Genomic DNA, 17,040 nt, shown 5'->3' on the forward strand with positions numbered 1-17,040 from the left:
TCTTTTCTTTTTGTTTTTCTTTTATTTATTTATTTTTTTGCCCATGCTGGTGTATGTAGCCTTCACCTCCTGAGCTCAAGTAATCCTCACAACTCAGTCTCCTCAGCTATCTGGTCTGTGGGCACACACCACCATGCCAGGCTAATTTTAAAATTTTTTTTGTAGAGACAGAGTCTCACTATGTTGCCCAGGCTAGTCTCACACTCCTGGGTTCAAGCAATCCTCCTGCTTTCACCTCCCAAAGTACTGGGATTACAGGTGTGAGCCACAATGCCCGTTCACTAATTGTATTCTTTAATTCTTTTATGTACTCAGTGATCTACATGTTCTGTTAGTTACTGGGAGAGAACTGCTAAAGTCCAGCAGTTAAAGTTTGTTAGCCAAAAGACTCAGTTCAGAATTACATGTTACATTTAATTGTCGTGTTCTTCAGTTTTTGTTAGTCTGGGTTAATTCATCACTTTTGGAATTTATATTTTACATTTGTTTAGGAGAATGTCCCTCAGGCCTTACCTGATTTTTTTTCCTCCTTATGATATTTAAGTTAAGCATCTTTGGCAGGAATATTGTAGAAATAGTGCTGTGTTTTCTTCCCATTGCATTCTGACAGGCAGCACCTGAGTTTTATTTGCCATCATTCAGATGATGGTTCACTTTGATCAATTGACACCTTCCAGGCTTTGCTACTATAAAGTTATTCCTTATCACACTTTATGTGCATCAGTATGGAATTAGGGTTTTTAAAAATTTGCTGGGTTAAAATATATTACTGTGATTATTTTCATACTCAGTTTGTTTAAGATTTGGCTAAAAGAAGCCTTTTCAAGCTGGGTTTTATGTTCTTGGACATACCTTGTCAGTCGTTGAGTACTTCTTTGCTTTTTGGCACATTATGTTCTAGGCTTATCTTGTCCATTTTCTGCTTCAGTTCTGGAGTCAGCCATTTCTCCATGGACCCCCTAGTTCATTTTAGTGGAGAATGGTATTTAGAAACCAGGGTCTGGGTGCTGAACATGCTGCTCCTTGCAGTTGGGGTATACCTGCTCCCAGGCCTCTCAATGGACAGAGCTAGAGAATGTATGTATGTATGTAATTATATACATTCGTATATAGTGCACATATTCCTTTCTATAATAATTTCCATACCTATCAATATTGAAAACCATAAGTTCCTAATGATACCTCCCATTACAGTCCAACAGAGTACATTAGACGGTGAGAAACCTGGCTTGTTATCTCAGCATATTTACTTATTACCCTAATGCCCGATGCAGATGCTCCTAGGCTTCTAAACCTCACAGGAGTACTTGCTACCCCTGCCCTGTGTGGATACCTTTCTCCTCCTGCATGTGCTTTGACAACTTGAACTAGACCTTAGCTCCAAGTGGACCCCTTCCTTAGGGCACTCTTACTTAGATACACTGCACTGGTCCACACCCACTCTTTGATACCTTCTTCATCCTCCTTAGCTTTTGACATCATGCTCCAGGCTGCTCTTTTCCCACAATCTAGACCCTTCCTTATGCTGCTTGGGCTCCAACACCTCATGCTGAGCTGCCCTTCTATATGGAGAACCACCTCACCCTTCTTGGGCTTTGACATCTTATATTGGGCCTCCTCCCATGTAGAAGCCCTCTTCCTTCTGTCTGGTATCTGACATCTTGCTTGGCCCCAGCTTATGGCTTTAGAACTGACTGGTTCCTGGAGGATAAGAGGATAGGCAAGAGCAGGAAGGGGAAAAGGACAAAATCTATCCTTTTTTATTTTAAAATTATATAGATTTATGGAAGGTGGCAAAAATGGTACAGAGAAGACCCCCTGCATCCTTCATCCAATTTCTCCCAGTTGTTACATTTTATATAAACGTACTGCAATGTCAAAAATCAAGAAATTCACATTGCTACAGTGTATCCCATGTTGGGTACTTTATGCAAGAACCCCTAACCGTTTTTGGCACCAGGGACCAGTTTCCTGGAAGACAGTTTTTCCACGAATGGGGTGGGGGTGGAGATGGTTTCAGGATGATTCAAGAGCATTACATGTATTGTGCACTTTATTTCTGTTGTTATAATATATAATGAAGTAATTATACAACTCGCCATAATGTAGAATCAGTAGGAGCCCTGAGCTTGTTTTCCTGCAACTAGACCGTCCCATATGGGGGTGATGGGAGACAGTGACAGATTATCATCAGGCATTAGGTTCTCATTAAGGAGTAGGCAACCTAGATCCCTTGCATGTGCAGTTCACAATAGGGTTTGAGCTCCTATGAGATTTTAATGCTGACAGTGACCCAACAGGAGGCGGAGCTCAGGCATTAATGCGAGCAGTGGGGAGAGTGTATAAATACAAATGAAGCTTTGCTTGCTCATTGGTTGCTCACCTCCTGCTATGCAGCCAGGTTCCTAACAGGTCCATGGCCTGGGAGTTGGGGACTTCTGTTTTATAGCACGTGTAGATTTGTGTAACCACCAAAGCAATCAAGATACAGAACTAAGCCAGAATAACAAAGGTATCTCTGGTGCTATCTGCTATAGGCACACCTCTTGTCTTCCACCATTCCTAACCCCTGAATACCCCCGATCTGTTGTTTATCTCTAGAACTTTGTCAGTTTTGAGAATGTTGTATCAATGGAATCCTACAGGATGTGACCTTTTGGACTTGACTGTTTTTTCACTCAACATAATGCTCTTGAGAGTCATCCAGGTTGTTGCATATATCAGTAATTTGTTACTGTTTGTTTTATAGTAGTGTTGCATAGCATTGATGTACCACAGTTTACCATTCACTTATCGAGTTTAGTTGTTTCCAGGTTTTGGTTATTAAAAATAAAGCTGGTGTTAACATTTGCGTGCAGGTTTTTCTGTGAATATAGGTGTTCATATCTCTAGAATAAATATCCTACAATACCGCTATCACCCAGATATAGTCACTCATAAATTTTGGCGTATGTGCTTTATGCTTTTTTGATAAGCATGCCATACATGAGATGGTATTGCTTTTTATGTAGTCTTTTCACTTAACAGTATATTTTGAACTTTTTTCAACTCTGTATTCTTCTAAAACAACTTCAGTGTCTGCTTGATAATTCCAGTGTCTGCTTGATAATTCCATTTTTATGGTAACCCATAATTCATTCCTTATATTCCCAATAGATAATGATAAATTTGAGTCCATTCTGAAAATGAATCAATGAAAAGCTGTATTATGCCATATACCAGATGGGCAGAATTTGCAAAGTGTTTGCATAACATTGGTTTATAGTAGAACATAAGAGACATGAGAAATTCTATCCCTTACTTCTTACTTATGTTGATAAGGTTGGGGGGTAAAGGTAAAGGGCAGGTCTGGGTTTCATTAATGTACTTTCTTTCTCCTTTTTTCTTTTTTTTTTTGAGACAGGGTCTTGTTCTGTCACCCAGGCGGGAGTGCAATGTGATCATGGCTCATGGCAGACTTGATCTCTTTGGCTCAAGTGATCCTCTCACCGTTGCCTCCAAAGTAGCTGGCACCACAGTTGTGTGCTACCTTGCCTGGCTAATGTTTAAAATTTTTTTCAGAGATGGGATCTCAGTATGTTGTCCAGGCTGCTCTTGAACTCCTGGGCTCAAGCCATCCTCCCACCTTGGCCTCCCAAAGTGCTGGGATTACTGGTGTGAGCCACCACAACTGGCCATGAATGTACTTTTTCTTTCTTTTTTTTTTTTTTTTTTTTGAGACAGAGTCTCGCTCTGTCACCCAGGCTGGAGTGCAGTGGTACGGTCTCGGTTCAGTGCAACCTCCACCTCCTGGGTTCAAGCATTTCTCCCTGCCTCAGCCTCCCAAGTAGCTAGGATTACAGATGCCCGCCACCATGCCTGGCTAATTTTTGTATTTTTAGTAGAGACAGGGTTTCCCCATGTTGGCTAGGCTGGTCTTGAACTCCTGACCTCAGGTGATCCACCCACCTCGGCCTCCCAAAGTGCTGGGATTATAGGTGTGAGCCACTGCACCTGGCCGAATGTAAATTTTTGAATTGAAGAGAGAAATTGATCTAGAATAATATGATCCAGGTCCCCAAAACTGTAGAAACTTCACAGTCCTTTACTCAAGTGTTTTTGTAGATTGTGCTAAAGCCTTTTAAAAATTGATACTGAACATGTTAATGATTTTCTTCTTTGATTTGCTCATTCATATGGAAGATACAGATAACTTTATATTTAACTTTTTTTGGTCAGTTCAAAGCAAAAAATTGAGTTTTTAGTTTTTTAAAATTGTTTAAGTTCTGTAGCTTATGTAAACTCGCTAGTGTCTGGTGACATTTGAAATATAAGTCATCATTTGTGATAACTACCAATTTTCAGGATTTATTTTGGCTCTTTAAGTCAGTCACTCAGATTTAGCTCAATGGCACTATGTTTTCAACAGCAAAGTATAGGCCAGCTGTTTCTTATTTTAATAAACTTTACTAATAGTGATGGGGTCTTGCTGTGTTGCCCAGGCTGGTCTCAAACTCCTGGCCTCAAAGCAGTCCTGCTGGGATTACAGGCATGAGCTACTATGCCTTGCCTAGGCCAACTTTTGAACATCTACATCTTTCTCATTAGAATTTTGTTTTTAATACTTTAAATATTTAAATTAGATTTTAATAAAATTAATTTTTCAGTTCCTTGGTCACACTAGTCACATTTCAGGTTGTCAGTAGTCACATGTAGCTAATGGCTTCTGTATTGGATAGTGTAGATAAAGAATATTTTCATTATTTCAGAATATTTTATTAGATAGCACTATATTAGAAAGCCTCTCAACTCAGAAACAAAATTTTATTTCAGCAATTAAAAAAATTATTTGGCCTATCCATTTTACACTTATCAGACCCATTCAGGAGGATTTAGCAAATCATAAATTTTTATGGTCTTTATTTTTTCAGTTTGGTGGCAAGCATGTTAACAGGAAGGACTATGTTCTCTATTAGCAAAATAGGGCAAATTGTAATTCACAGTGATGTATGCGACATTCATCTTCTAGAAACTATTGCTTTGTATCACTTGAGTGAAAGGATTTTTATAAAGTAGGAACTATCTAAAAAATCATGCTCTAGTCACATAATGATATAATAAAATATGAAATATTTCAGGCATGTATATAATTCCTTAAAAAATGCTTCAGCATTCTTGTAGCATTGTTAGTCATGAATTTTTGTGCTATAAAGCAGCATGTATAAAATTGCAGGCATATTGTTATGCATTTTTGTGTTTATGATTAATTCATTTAATGGCCTAGGAAACTCAAAATATATTTGGCCGTTGGTGTAAGACCTCTGTTTTGGTTTTTAGTTTTAGATTTCCTTAAATCCTATTACTAGTTTAGGGAGGAGGGTATAGATAATTCTCCCAAATATTTCATGCTCCAGTCAATAAAAACTTAATATACAGATGCTAGGGATTGGTGACTTTTTTCTTCCTATTAGAAAAAAGGAATTATTTTACCCATTTCAGTGGCTTTGTGGTATTTATTATTTTTGACAAATATTTTGTGCTTTGCTTTAATTGAGGAATTGCATTGCGTTTATTGGTGACGAATGATCTTTCAGAATCATTCTGGGGGGTGACAAATCAGTTTGCCTTTGTATTTGTTGGCTTAAATAGCCATTTATAGAATATGTTTCTTCCCCTCTCTGGCTAACTTCCAACTTGTTATTTATTACATTATGTACCTTTTCGAAGTCTTTTATAAGTTATATGCAATTCTTAACTACCATTGCATTTCTTTTAAAGTTTATTTGAGGGATTCGGTAGTAGTTTTGTTTTAAGGAGAATAGATGGTAACTAACTTCAACTGTAGTTTTTTCACAAGATTTTACTCTCATACCACATGGCTCTTTAAAAAAGTGTATTATCTACCAGCAATCATTATTTGGGCAGAAAGCATGTACTGAGTACTGTTCCTTTCCTGGTGAGAGTCATGTTTATTGCTTATTATTAATGATTTCAACTCAACAGGCAAGTAGATGATTCAGATTGTCTCTTCCAGTAGATGGTTTTAGGGAGTTGATCCAACATGGTCTATTTTTCAGTATCCTCACTTGCTCTTAAGGTTGTTTGACCCAGTTTATATCTTTTTTTCCCCCTTAAGTGAACATAAATTGTTGGTAGAAGATTTCTTTATAGATGACTTTATTATTTTTATTTTTAAATTTTTTATAGAGATGGAAACTTGCTAGGTTGCCCAGACTGGCCTTGAACTCCTGGCTTCAAGCCAGCCTTTTGCCTCAGCCTCTCAAAGTGTTGGGATTATAGGTGTAAGCCACCACAGCTGGTTTCTAGCTGACTTTAATAACATAACCAGTCTCCTAACACTCTTAATATAGTTCTCTCTGACCTTTGATGTCTAATTGCTTCATCTGGAATTGTAAGACAGTGGTACTGAAGGAGAGTTACGCTCTTAGACTAGTAGTACAGTACACAAATTGGAAATCATTTAGGACAGGGTATGTAGAGTCAGCCTAGCTACATTAGTTTCAGAGAGGTCTACTTTGGTGTTTTTATATTTGTATTTTATTATAAAAGGACTACATTGTCATTGTAAAAATTAAAACAAGGTAGAAGAAATAATAAAGTGAAAAGTAAAAATTTCCTTGTTTCCGATGTCTGTCTACTACTCTAATTCCAAAGAAATAGCTACTAATATTGATACCTTTCTGGAAGTTTTACATTTATAAAGAAACATATTGTGTGCATACATTTTTGTCTATATAATACATTTTGGATATATAGTACATATATTTGACTGGGCGCAGTGGCTCACACCTGTAATTCCAGCACTTTGGGAGGCTGAGGCGGGTGGATCACGAAGTCAGGAGATTGAGACCATCCTGGCTAACACGGTGAAACCTTGTCTCTACTAAAAAAAAAAAACAAAAAAAATTGGCCGGGCATGGTGGCACGCACCTGTGGTCCCAGCTACTTGGGAGGCTGAGGCAGGAGAATGGCATGAACCCGGGAGGCAGAACTTGCAGTGAGCTGAGATTGCGCCACTGTACTCCAGCCTGGGCAACAGAGCGAGACTCTGTCTCCAAAAAAAAAAAAAAGCATATTTAATATAAATATACAATATTTTGTTTTACATAAATTGGATAATGCTGTTTGTGTGCATTTGAAATTTATGTTATTCATTTAATGACACATCTTGTGGAGATTTCCATGTTATTGCATATAAAACTGCCCTATTTTAATGAGTGATTAAAGGATATGCCATAATTTATTTAATCACACTCCTCTGTTGATTGACATTTGTTATTACTGGGTTTGTTTGAGTGAAATAATTGGAAAGGAGCGTGTGTGTGTGTGTGTGTGCGCGCGTGCACGCACATTTATAACATTGCTCTAGGTATATGTCTTTTTATTGAAATGTAACATTTATACAGAAAAGTGCACAAATCATAAGAGTACATCTTGGTTAAATTTCTCTGAAGTGAACATCTCATGTAACCACTATCAAGATCAAGATATAGAATCCCTTTTGGTCACAGCACTCCTCTAGTTCCTAAAGACTACTACTACCCCAACACTTTTGTCATAGTCTATTAGTTTTACCTGACTTTGAATTTGAAATAAGCAGAATCATAGACACTATATACTGAGTATCTGGTTTCTTTATTTTCATTGTTTATGAGATATACCCATGTTATTGCATGTAATTTCTGTATAATCATCAGTTGAATGAATTTCATTTATTCTAGTCTAATAGGCGTTTAGATTGTTTCTAAATGTTTGGTATTAAGTGCTTCTGTGAATAGTCTTGGATGTCACTTGTATGTGTATGTATTCATTTCTGTTGGTTATATACTTAGAATTGAATTTACTGGATATGCATATGTTCAGCTTTAGTACATACTGACAAGTTGTTTAAATTGGTTTGGCAATTTATAATGATTGCTCTATATCCTTGCTATTTGATCTTGTCAGTCCTTTTAAGTTTAGCCGTTTTGGTGGTATGATAGTGGAATTGCAATATGGCTTAATGTTTCATTTCACTGATAACTAATGAAATTGAATGTCTTTTCATGTTTATTGACAATTTGAATATTATTTTTTAGTAAGGTAGATGTTCATCTTTTGCCTAATTTTCTATTAGGTTGTTTCTTTCTTTTACAGATTTGTAGTAGTTTTTTATCCACTGGTTGGATGTATGTATTGCAGTTATCATTTCTGACTCTGGCTGGTCTTTTTGCTTTTTTGATAAACAGGAGTTAATAAGGTTCAGTTTATTGTATAAGTCTTTTCCTTTTGATATTTTTTGTGTCCCTCTTAAGAAATTTTTGCCTGTCCCAACATTGTGAAGGTATTTTCCTTTTTTAACTTCTGGAGGCTTTATGGTTTTCTGTACCCATTTAGATCAGTAATCCACTGGGAATTGATTTTTGCTGGTGATGTGAAGTGTGGAGATTAAGATTTATTTGATAGCTCTGGTTTCTTTCTCAAACTTACTCATAGAGATTTTCTCTCACTTTGCTGGGTTAATGTTTCAGTTTTTAGAACAACTTAGTATATTAAGATAATAATATGTTTTTAAATTAATGGTAAGGATTTGTACTAGGACTGGATTTAATTTCTTTTTAAGGTTGAAAAATGTAAAAATTTTAAAACTATAAAGAGAATAAAAATTGTTATAATCTTACTACTCTAGGATAACTGCTCTTAACATTCCATTGCTAGCATTTTAATGTTTCTTTTTTGTTTTTCTATGTAGGTAGTTGTGTGTTTGCATAAAATTTGCTCTATTTATATTTGTGTTTGTATAAAATTGTGAAAAGGTATTTATCTACATGCCTATTTATATTTATTACTTTAACTTACACCATGAGCATTTCATCTTGGTCATTAAAAGTCAGATTTCTAATATTTGTATAATGCCATATAGCTGCATTATAACTTATCTCACTATATCTTTATTATTGGGTATTAGACATTTGCACCCTTTTCTTACTGTTGTAAATAATATTGTGGTGTTATATATGTGCTTTTTTGTCATGTGAAAGCATTTCTTCAGTATAAGTCTCTTAAGACTTTTATTGTATATTGGCCAGATTGTAGTCTACAAAAGATGACCAATTTAGTTTCCCTCTAGTAGTATATGAGAGTCCCAACTTAGTATCATTATAAATAATCTAAAGAAGGAAATATGAAGTATAATTTCTAGATTTGTATATTGTATTTAGGAAGAACAGCAACAACTGGACTTTGTCCTGGGTGGAAGGTAGAAAAGAAAACTAAAAAATAGCATTGGCTGGGCATGGTGGCTCACGCCTGTAATCGCAACACTTTGGGAGGCCAAGGTGGGCAGATCTCTTGAGGCCAGGAGTTTGAGACCAGCTTGGCCAACATGGCAAACCCTGTCTCTACTGAAAATACAAAATTAGTTGGGCGTGGTGGTATATGTCTGTAGTCTCAGCTACTCGAAAGGCTGAGGCATGAGAATTGCTTGAACCTGGGAGGTGGAGGTTGCAGTGAGGTGAGATTGCACCACTGCGCTCCAGTCTGGGTGATAGAATGAGACTCTGTCTTAAAAAAAAAAAAAAAAAGAATCTTTAGATAGGATACTGGGATAATATATTGAAAGGCAGGGAATTTAGAAGGAGGATCTAACGTGAAAGGAAAGATTATTTTTTAGGCATATTGAGTTTAGATATCAAGATGTCTACGTAGAGATATTTTATAGAAATTGCTAATCCTTTGTGTATCCAAGCAGTTACACACCTATTAATTGTATGATAATTAATAACTCTATATATTCATTTAGTGCTTTAAGGTTTTCAAGTTGCTTTTCATGTAATCTCATTTGATTTTCTGATGTAAGATGGATTTTATTACTACTACCAATGAACAGATGAGTTTATTATGATACTAAGAGGCATCAAGAACTATTTCATAGTGCTCTGTACTGTAGTTAGTACTTTACAGAGTTATCTTATTTAACTCTGTAAAAATCCTATGAGATTTTCCCCTCTAGGTTACAGGTGAGCAAAGTTCGGCATGATTCAGTTTTAGTTGTTCAGTGTCACATACAGTTAGTATTACTATTTGAAACTGGATTTCTTTGAATTCCCAAGCCTGTGCTTTTCTTGTTTTGCCATACTACCTCTGGAAGCCAGGTTCACCTAGCTAGTAATTGGAAGAGATAGTTTTAAAACCCAAGTCTTCTGTTTCATCTAAATATTCTTGGCATTTTGTCTTTTTTTTTTTTTTTTTTTGAGACAGAGTCTCACTCTGTCACCCAGGCTGGAGTGCCGTGGCACAATCCCAGCTCACTGCAACCTCTGCCGCCCAGGTTCAAGCGATTCTCCTACCTCAGCCTCCCAAGCAGCTAGGATTATAGGTGTCTGCCACTGTGCTCAGCTAATTTTTGTAGTTTTAGTAGAGGTGGGGTTTCACCATCTTGGCCAGCTGGTCTTGAATTCCTCACCTGGTGATCTACCCACCTCGGCCTGCCAAAGTGCTGGGATTACAGGCGTGAGCCTCCGTGCCTGGCCTATTTTTTTTTAACATTTTGTTTTCCTTTAGTAATAATCACTACGTGTTCTAAAACCACTAGAAGTTTTTTTCTTATTTTGGAAGCAACCAAACTATAGTTCATATATGGAAAAATACAGTATGTTTGTATAAAAAGCATTTTTAAATAAGTTTGAATAACTTAGATTTATTGAAAAGCAGTCCTGGACTGAAAGGTATTTGATCTTAAGTCCTAGTTTTACAACTTAATAACTTGGGTAAGACACTTACCTCCCTGAAATTTTAGTTTGTTTATTGGTAACATGAGGATAAGAAAGAATTCACACATCACAATCGTTAGGATCTTAGTCACTGGATTCAGAAGACTTTGGTTTAAATTTTATCTTTCTGTCTTAATTAATGTGCTTTAAGGCAAGTAACTCAACCTTCCTGGGCCTTAGTTTTCTATTTTTTTAATGAAAATTCTTAATATAGTGTTACTGTAGGTTTCAGTGCAATAGACTATACAGGCTGGAGACCATGTCTTCCCTGTGTATTATATTTATGTCTTCAGCACTTAGGACAGTGCATGGCACATAGTAAATGTCTGATAAATCTTAGTTTATGCTGAGGAGGCAGAATCACAAACTCATAAAAATGCCATGTAAATGTTGAGTATTTTTGTAGTTAGAAAAATCAGAGTCTAGTTTAACTTTTCATTTTGAAATAATTTTATACTTAAAGTTGCAGAAATAGAGTTTGCATAAACCTTTCACCCAGCTTCCCCTAATGTTAAAACTTATGCAACCGTATGGTACAGTTTTCAAGACCAGGAATTTACCATTGGTGAAATACTATTAAACTGCAGACCTTGTTTGAATTTTATGTTTCCCTCCAAATGCCCTTTTTCTGTTTGAGGATTCAATTCAGGACCCACCTTTCATTGAGTTATCCTGTTTTTTTAGCCACCTCCAATGTGTTTCAGTTGAACGCAGACTTTTCTTCGTCTTTTGTGACCTTTATACTTTGATGAATATTGGTCAGTTGTCTTGTAGGCTGTTTCTTAATTTGAGCTTCTCTGGTGTTTTCTCATGGTTAGATTGATGCTCTGCACTTTTGACATCCCCACGGAAGTGATGTTGTGTCCCCCTCGGTGCATCGTATCAGGGGCACATAATGTGGATAGGTCTTAAAACTGGTGATAGTAACCTTGATCCTTCTTTACTGTGATTATCTGCTGGGTTTCCCCACTGTAAAGTTACTATTTTTTTTCTTTCTAATTGACAGATACCTTGGAGGAGATACTTTGAGACTGTTTAAATATCCTGTTTCTCAAAATTTTGCCTGCTAACTTTAGCATCTATTGGTGGGGACCTTGCCTGTGATGGTTATTACCATGATGTTTACCTAATTGTGATTTTTGTCTTTTCTTCATTCCTTCTATATTGATGTTCCTTGTAGCTGTCCCATTTCCTCCATTTATTTGTTGTTTTTACTATTTCATTTTGTATCTGTGGATATTCATTTTATTCTGTGGTTTATAATCCAGTACTGTTGTTCCTTACCTTCTTGCTCGGATCACTCCATCTTTGGCCATTAGGAGCTCTTTTAGTCTGGGTCTTATGTCCTTTTGACATCCTCTGATCCGTTTTTGAACACTTTAGCTTCTGACATTATGATCTTCTAAGGTAATCTTATATTTTTCCCTGACTCAGCTTTGGGCTCAGCCACTTCTCAGAGGACTCTGGTTCTTTTTTATTTGGATAATGGCATTTAGAAACCAAGTTCTGGGTGCTAGGTGTGTTGGGTGTCGTTGCTTTTTAGTGACCTCAGCAAACAAGCTAGGAAATACATGTATGTCTGCTAAGCCACACATGCACACGACATCTATAGTAATTTCTTTATATTGGTGGGGCCCAGGCATCTGTATTAAAAGAGGTTGAGTGCAGGAGAGAAAGGGATTGTATAGTTAAGATATATCTAGATTAGCAGCTCTCAAATATTCTGGTCTTAGGGTCCCTTTATACTCTTAAAAAATGCTGAGGACTCCTGAGAGCTTTTGCTTATGTTGGTTATATGTATCAGTATTTACCATATTCAAAATTAAAGTTGAGAAATTTAGAGTTTTATGTATTAATTTGTCACAATAAAACTCACTACATGTTAGCATGTAACATTTGTAAATAAAAAGTAACTGTTTTCCAAAACAAAAAATTTAGTGAGAAGAGGGAAATTGTTTTACATTTTTTGATATCTCTTTATTATCTGGCTTAATATAACTGGATATAACGCATATCTTTGGTGACATGTATTCAGTCTGTGGTGATATCACATTTTAATTAGCCTCTGTAAAATGCCACTGTGTACTTTTGAGAGAAAGAGAGTTTTAAAAATCTGATACTATTGTGAAAGTAGTTTTGATGTCATGAATGACCTAAAAGGGTATAAGGGACCTTCAGGAGTCCCCACACTATGCTGACTGTTTTTTGCAAGTTCTAAAACATCTCTTGATTACCCTGACCTTTTTCTCATTTTCAGTCTTTCCTTTTTTATTCTCCCGACTTTAAACATAAAGAGTTAAGAACCACTGATGTAAATTTACTGAAACTGTTACAAAATACAGGCACATATCACTGGAAGGATGGATCCAGAAGAACTGCTATGAAGAAAAGGAGAGAACTTAAATTAGGTGATTTTATGGAACTTGGAAGACTAGAATTTCCAAGTAGGATAGGGATGGTCAGCACTGATTCAGGTAAGGTAACTTGATTTGATCAGTTCATCTAGTTCATCTTTAATTATATAAACTGTAAGATGGTGATCTAGTAACCAGAATTTACATTTATAGTGAGAAATGTAATAGGTATATAGACCAGAATGTTTGTTTCCAACTGTGGCTCTCTGAACCTTTTCAAAATCAAAGGATAGCTATGGACTTTCGCCTGACAAATGTAGCTCTTTTCCAAATTTTGCATGCAGTCATGGATCAGGCAAACGGGACAGGTATAGTTCATGATTCACACAGGCCTGTCCATCAGTGTATTGCTTCACCTCCCTGTCCTGTTCTGTGGCTTTGTGAGCTTAGAATTTGAAGTCTTCCTGTTGTCTGGTTACATCAAACTGTTCTTGCAGTTCTATGCTGGAAATATACATGCAAATTAAAACTTAATCTTAAATTTCTCTTTTTCTGGACTCCATGAATACCCCCATATTGCTGACATTCTTTAGACAGTACATTTACAGTACCGTTAATTGTGTCATACCTTTCCTTTTATATTTAAACCTGTTATACTTTCAGTCACCTTGATTCAACTTGGGTGTTGCCTAGGCAGTATTTTGAACAGGTTCCTTCTAGTGATAGTTAAACACATCTTTTTTTATACGGCGGTGTGTACTACTTTTACTTTCAGAAGAACCATTTCTCTAAATTTGGGCACAATTATTTTATCTCTATGCTGACTACAGATTATTCTTTCAAAATATTTGGCCAAAAGAAGGAAGATAGTAGCTGGAAAAATTTTGGTCCACAAGAACTTATAGGGGAAATTTCAGTGTGCTTTTAAGAAGAAAAGAAGTAGCCAGTAGTGTCAGGGAGACTATAAAATAGATAGTGAAACAGCAGAGCTGTGGAAATGGGTGGGAATGGAATCAGTAGTAGAGTATAGGAGAAAACAGAAAGACCACCTTCGTTTTACTCCAGTGGGTTGGGAGATGAGTGAGAACATCAAAATTTGAAATTGAAAATTGATAAGAACATGTGACTCTAGAAATGGAGAGGAGTGATGGTAAGGTCATATCCTTCTGCCAAGTACCTTAGGTCTTTTCTGTAAAGTAGATCATATAGAATTTTGAAAGTTGAGCTGGGGAGCTGATAATGGATACTATAGGCAACAGTCTGTTGCCAATTCCTCACTGAGGAAATGATAAGGAAATAGTTTTATATTAATTTATTTGTAGAAGAATACATTGGGAGATGATAATGCTCTAAGTCAGTGAGGTTGTATGGTTAATTGGAGGGAAGTGGATGTCACTGGGTGTGGGTGCAGGATGTTGGGAATAAAGAGAAGGAAGAGTTTAAAATGATTCCAAGGAGTCAGTCATCTTGTTTGGAAGGTGGGGAGAGAGGGTAGACCAAAATTTGCAACTGTAGTGAAATACTTATTCATCATATTATGTCTGGCAACATTATTTTAGTTAATTTATATTTGTTATATCACTTATTGAGACTAGATGAAGTTGAGAAGAGTAGCAAATTTGCAAGAAAAAATTAAAACGGGAGATATATGTGATAAACTTGCAGCTGTCATCATCTGTTGTTTTGTCCCTAAAGTCTGATGCAGTTGTTTCACATTGTCTTTATTTCTCCCTTTGAATTTCTACGCTTATTCTCTGTTCCGTTCAGTTTGAGTATGACATGTGCTGTCTGTATTAGGTGTTTTTTGTTGTTGTTGTTGTTTTTTGTTTTTTGTTTTTTTTTTTTGGTAATGCATCAGAACTCTGCATCTACATTTTAAGACCTTTGAAAAGGAAATCTCATATTTAGAATCTAGTATCTAGAATGTATGTAGAATGGCACTTTGCACGTATTACAATCTCAGTAAATGTTTTTGTTATAGTATTTTAGCCTGACATAGCAGGCACTTAATAGCCATTGAATGAGAAAATGAATGACAGCTGTTATAAGAAATACCAATAAAGAGTATCTTACTTTAAAATATCAAGACAGTATACATGTACACTAAATAGTTAAATATAAAAGTAAGACTTTATTTTGGGGTGAGAAATAAGTCTTGATAAAGCAAGTCATTCTGGAGTTGAGTTAATGATTAGAATCAAAGGAAGGATATTTTCAGTATAGGGAGGACTCTTTATATTTAAAATCAGGAGAATAAAGAGGGAAAGACTGAAAATGAGAAATAGGGTAATTAAGAGATGTTTTAGAACTTGCAAGAAAGAACCAGCATAGGGAGTGGCAAGAGGAGAGGAAGCATGACACTATAGATCTCTACTTCTGTCTTAACTTGGGGAAGAAGTTAGATGAGTATAGAAGGGAGATGTGAAAAGGAAATCATGTCTGGTAGCTTCTGTAGTTTCAAAGTGGGAAGCCCAGAGGGAGATTGGCTCAGTGGATGAGCAGGGGCCTTAGAGTTTTAGGAGAAATGTCTGCATTTAGGCATATCTGAAGAAGGGCAGGTAGGGTGGTGGTGGATGGTGGTGGTGGTGGCATTTCTGGACTGGTAATAAGAACAGCATTGAAATTCAGGCCTGCAAATAGGCATGAGGGTACTAATGGGACTAGGTGAAAATCATAGTATTCATATAATCACTTTCCATATATGTGGAAATAACAGGTTCAGATATATGTATTAATCTGTTTTACTGTTTGCATATAAAGACTCTTCTTTGGTTTGTGAATGGCAGTTAACAGCAGAACTTATTTATGAATTTATCTTATACTCTTGACACTTGCTAAAAACAGTTCCTCTTTTTTATTGCCGCATGCTACATTTCCATGGTTTATTTGGAATTTACACGCTGACAGAAATGTTTGCACTACTTTTTGGTACTCTTTCAAAATAGGGCAGAAAAATTCCACAGCTGCTTACGTAGTCTGTTATCTTTTCTTGTCTCATACTCATTCCCAGTAATTGTTTTTCAGTAAATATCACTTCAGAGGTGATAAGAGGTCTGTATTCCCAAGTCTTATAGGTGGTGATTTTACCATCCTATTTCGTATTCAAAATAATTGATACCAACAAAGCCAGAAGAGTGGTCACTGCACCCTTCTGTAACTTGGTAGAATTACTAGCTAAATAAATCATCATTTATATCATGTTTTTGTGCCAAGGTTCTTGATTTGTGATTCTCCCATGGCCTGCATTTCAGGAATTCATGAGAACTTCCACTTTTTATTTGGTCAGTCTGAGATTCCTGGCTTGGGTTGCATTTTTCTTGTGAACCTCTTCTACACAGCTGTTTTCCACCTTTACACTGTGAATCTGTAAGATGTTGATCATCTTTTGCATCATGCTTTTTAGTATGGTTATTGAAAATGTAGCCATTAGCATATTGTTCTTACTGAATTATTCTCAAGGATCTTTAGTGTATTTTATAGCCTGAGTTGAAAGTTTCTTAGTTTTAAGGTTCTTGTTTAACTTCAAGGATAGATTGAAAATGTAGCAGTGAGGAGGGGATGACTGAACACCATCAAATCTGATGAGAGTGACGACAGTACCGTTAGTGATCTTAGAACCTTGGTTTTTCTTTTCTTTAAGGACAACTAACTCTGAGAATTGAGATCTGAAAATTGAAGAACATTGTTGAAATCTTAATGTTTCTTCTAGTATTTCTCTATTATGTAGTTAGTATCATGTCTTGTACAGTGTAGCGGCCTAAAATTATACTTGCTTCTGTAAACACATATTTGGTGATGGTTTGTTGTAGAGCCCAGGAAAGTACTGGCTAAGATCTTGAGTCATACGACAAAAATGTTGAGCATGAAGATGAGTAGATTTTCATTGTTAATTTGTCCTTCTTTTGATAAATTATCTTTTAGAATTTTGTGGGGTT

At 36.2% G+C, this 17,040-nt stretch overlaps 1 protein-coding gene across 14 annotated transcripts in view; it reads left to right on the forward strand.

Annotated features, from left to right (window-relative positions):
* The window catches only part of LOC105470250 (zinc finger protein 148), a 141,623-nt gene that overhangs the window by 68,969 nt on the left and 55,614 nt on the right, over positions 1 to 17,040 (forward strand). The window contains exon 1 of one of the 14 annotated variants that reach the window (XM_071092337.1): positions 10,250 to 13,225. The exons of the other annotated variants lie outside the window; for them this stretch is intronic. The gene's annotated coding sequence lies outside the window, so the exon portion shown is untranslated. Of the gene's footprint in view, positions 1 to 10,249; positions 13,226 to 17,040 lie in introns of those variants that run through there. 14 annotated transcript variants of the gene reach the window in all.

Source organism: Macaca nemestrina, chromosome 2, assembly GCF_043159975.1.
Source record: "Macaca nemestrina isolate mMacNem1 chromosome 2, mMacNem.hap1, whole genome shotgun sequence".
NCBI lineage: Eukaryota > Metazoa > Chordata > Mammalia > Primates > Cercopithecidae > Macaca > Macaca nemestrina.